This window comes from Pelobates fuscus, chromosome 1 (genome assembly GCF_036172605.1).
Source record: "Pelobates fuscus isolate aPelFus1 chromosome 1, aPelFus1.pri, whole genome shotgun sequence".
NCBI lineage: Eukaryota > Metazoa > Chordata > Amphibia > Anura > Pelobatidae > Pelobates > Pelobates fuscus.
The window spans coordinates 312,635,458-312,639,827 of NC_086317.1; positions in this window are offsets into that span (position 1 = coordinate 312,635,458).

Here is a 4,370-nt window from a genome sequence, read left to right on the forward strand (position 1 = left end):
CAGTGAGAGACAGAATAACAAAAACAAAAATCCAGAAAAATGCATGTCAAAAAAGTTATACATTGATTTGCATGTCAATGAGTGAAATAAGTATTTGATCCCCTATTAATTAGCAAGATTTCTGGCTCCCATGTGTCTTTTATACAGGTAATGAGCTGAGATTAGGAGCAGTCTCTTAAAGGGAGTGCTCCTAATCTCAGATCGTTACCTGTATAAAAGACACCTGTCCACATAAGCAATCAAACAGATTCCAAACTCTCCACCATGGCCAGGATCAAAGAGCTGTCCAAGGATGTCAGGGACAAGATTGTAGACAAGGCTGGAATGGGCTACAAGACCATCGCCAAGCAGCTTGGTGAGAAGGTGACAACAGTTGGTGCGATTATTCGCAAATGGAAGAAACACAAAATAACGGTCAGTCTCCCTTGGTCTGGCGCTCCATGCAAGATCTCACCTCATGGAGTTTCAATGATCATGAGAACAGTGAGAAATTAGCCCAGAACTACATGGAAGGATCTTGTTAATGATCTCAAGGCAGCTGGGACCATAGTCACCTAGAAAACAATTGGTAACACACTACACAGTGAAGGACTGAAATCCTGCAGCTCCCGCAAGGACCCCTGCTCAAGAAGGCACATGTAAAGGCCCATCTGAAGTTTGCCAATGAACATCTGAATGATTTAGAGGGGAACTGGGTGAACGTGTTGTGGTGAGATGAGACCAAAATCAAGCTCTTTGGCATCAACTTACCTTGCTGTGTCTGGAGGAGGAGGTATGCTGCCTATGACCCCAAGAACACCATCCCAACTGTCAAACATGGAGGTGGAAACATTATGCTTTGGGGGTGTTTTTCTGCGAAGGGGACATTACAACTGCACCGCATTTGTAGGGACGATGAATGGGGCCATGTACCGTGAAATCTTGGGTGAGAACCTCCTTTCCTTGGCCAGGGCATTGAAAATGGGTCTTGGATGGGTATTCCAGCATGACAATGACCCAAAACACACAGCCAAGGCAACAAAGGAGTGGCTCAAGAAGAAGCACATTAATGTCCTGGAGAGGCCTAGTTAGTCTAAAGACCTTAATCCCATTGAAAATCTGTGGAGGGAGCTGAAGGTTCGAGTTGCCAAACATCAGCCTCGAAACCTTAATGACTTGGAGAGGATCTGCAAACAAGAGTGGGACAAAATCCCTCCTGAGATGTGTGCAAATTGGTGGCAAGCTACAAGAAACATCTGACCTCTGATTGCCAACGAGGGTTTTGCCACCAAGTACTAAATCAAAGGGGTCAAAGACTTATTTCACTCATTGACATGCAAATCAATTTATAACTTTTTTTTACATACGTTTTTCTGGATTTTATTTTTTGTTATTCTGTCTCTCACTGTTCAAATACACCTACCATTAATATAACAGACTGATTATTTCTTTGTCAGTGGGCAAACGTTCAAAATTAGCAGGGGATCAAATACTTTTTTCCCCTCACTGTATCATATCAACAAGGCCTAATATCTGCAGTGCTTGAGAAACATATATCAATAGGACGTATGGTGTGCTTTCCTCCATAAGTGAAATCATATGATATTTGCTTCCTGTTTGGTGATCTCAGGTGCTTTTCCATCTGCCCTGAGAAAATAGTGCATTAAGATCTTGAAGATGGAGATGTAAATCTATCTTGCCAATGTTCAACAGGACAATCAGAATTTCATCTGTCAGCTCTTCTCAACTTGGAATCAGCTGCCTCACACTTAGAATGCTAAATGCACTTGGAAGCAACTACACAACCTACTCGTTGAAGCAAAATACGCAAGTGTGAAACGCATGTTATTAAAATTAAACAGTTGTAATTAGGGATAGATAATCGGTTCTGGATTTTGCCAAATATCGGTATTGCCCACTATTGATACAGATATTGGCGATAATGTGAGAAGTGTCGGTGGCCCAGCGCGTCCATAAGGCGGCACAGGCAGCTGTCTAAGGGCGCACCGGCTCTGGAGCGCAAGAATCGAGTGACTGGCAGGAAGGAAATGCACAGCGCTCCCCCCTACCAGTCATTCAGTGTAGCGTGGTTGAGCAGAGCAGAGTGCTCCGCGGTACAGGAGCTTCAGTTTCCGTCCGGGTACAGGAAACAGAAGCTCCTGTACTGCGTTCTGCTGAGCTCGGCCACACTACAAGAGAGATAATGAGGCACACCAGGGAGGGGAGAGGATCACTAAAATGGGACACACACACACAGAAGGACTGGGAGGGAGTAAGAGGAGGGGAGAGGACCATCAAGGGACAGGTAAGGGAGGGGAGATGACCACTAAGTGACAGGGAAGGGAGGTGAGGGGAAAGGAACACTAAGGGACAGGGAAGGGAGTGGAGAGGTACACTAAGGGACAGGGAAGGGAGGGGATGGAAGGGGAAGGGAGAGGAACACTTAATATTCTTGAAAACAAAAAAATCTGACTGGCATGTATATTTTGTACATTTAGCACTTAATAAAAAAAAGATTTGATAAAAAATAAACAAACATGTTCAGTAAACAGTAGATTTGTGTAGAAATTGTTTCTTTTTTTCAAAATGGTAAATGTTAAAATCAGTATCGGTAAGTTATCGGCTATCGGAATAAAAGTTTACAGATTATCGGTATCGGCTCTAAAAAAAAAAAATCAATATTGGTTGATCCCTAGTTGTAATAATGGATTGCTAAAGGGGCGTTCCAGACAAGAATTTACCCTTTTTTAATGCATTGTATAGAAAAAGCACTCGTAAAATATGAGCACAAACCGTTTTTTGAAATAATAAACAATAAAAAATATGTTCATATTCAGAATTGTTACATCTACAATGGTTACTCATACTTTACAAAATCAGCATGTTTATACTGCATAAAAAGGTAAGTGATCAGCCAATCAGAATAGTCTAATACAATACTTTTCCATAAGACTTTACAAAGTGCTAAAACGATTAGTCGTGTTTTTGTCAATAACAGGGGGGGACCACACAAGTTCTGTTCGGTTCCCGAACATGGGGATACAGATCTGTTCACAAGAACTCAATATGGGTTCGGGCAACCCCAGGGACTGATGCCAGGTCCGCCACAAGGAGGAGTCTGATCCAGCACTGAGGTACATCTGTGCTGGAATCAGGTTAGTGAAAAAGGGGTTAATTATTTGCTGCTAAGAGGAGCAAAGGAGAGGGCAGAGTGACATTATAGTGTTAGCAACAGCTGAAAAAACCTAGCAGATTTCATGTATAGTACCACAAACTTAAAATGCCAAAACTTAAACACAAGTTTTAAAGCGACACATTAATAAATCTCTCTCAAAAACGGAATTATATATCCATGAAGATCTTTATACTATAAATCTTCAAAAATGTATAATGTAGCCAGAATCAGGAAAACAGAAGTTAGGGGAGTCTAAATAAACCAATTCAAAATACCAGAGAATGTATTTGTAGCTGAAAAAATGCACATAAGGGTCACCAGAATAACTTATATGGTTATCATTTGAGTTTATATGGGTGAACCCTAGTATGAAGCCTTAAGGGACATGAAGATAGTATGCAGTCAAATCATGTGCACACAGTGGCGGAACTACTGCGGTTGCAGGGGTCACATTTGGGAACGGACCCATCACTCCAGGGGGCATGGCCGCTGTGTGGACCCCTGCGACCGTGGTGCCCGCCGGCTGAGTAACACGGCCCCGGCCCGCGCGGTATAACAGCTGAGGCTGCATTGAAGGAGCCCATCGGGTGGCCCATGCTTTAACAGCGCGACCGGGCCCACTATGGTGACATCAGAGCTGGGAGGAAGTGACTCCCCCGGTCACTCCTCCCAGCAATCACCGAGAGCCGGGAGCAGGAAGGAGAGGAGGAAGTCAGAGTGGAACTCTGACTCCCATCAGCCTGTGCCACCATTGGACCCAGGGAAGTCACCCTCCTGCATCTAAAAGGTAGGAAACAGGAGGGTGACTAAAACATTTTGAATATGTGTCTGTTTGTGCCTAAGGCCTCACGGCCACCTAAACCAGGAGGGGGCCCGGCGGCTTGCTCAGTATGCTGCCGGGTGCGAGGCCCCTCCGTGCAGAGCTGCAGACCATGTGTCTCGCGAGATCTGGCCAATCAGAGCGTTGCCGCAGGTTACCACGGCATTGCTCTGACTGGGTCTCGCGAGATAAACGGTCTGCAGCTCTGCACACTGGATATCACCACCAGACTACCAGGGAGCCCACACTAGACCACCATGGACTTTAATAAGGTATTTAGTCCCCCTCCCTCACACCATCACCCACACATTACCCCCCTCCCTCACACCATCACCCACACATTATTACCCCCTCACAAAATCACCCCCTGCCCTCACACCATCACCACCCCCACAC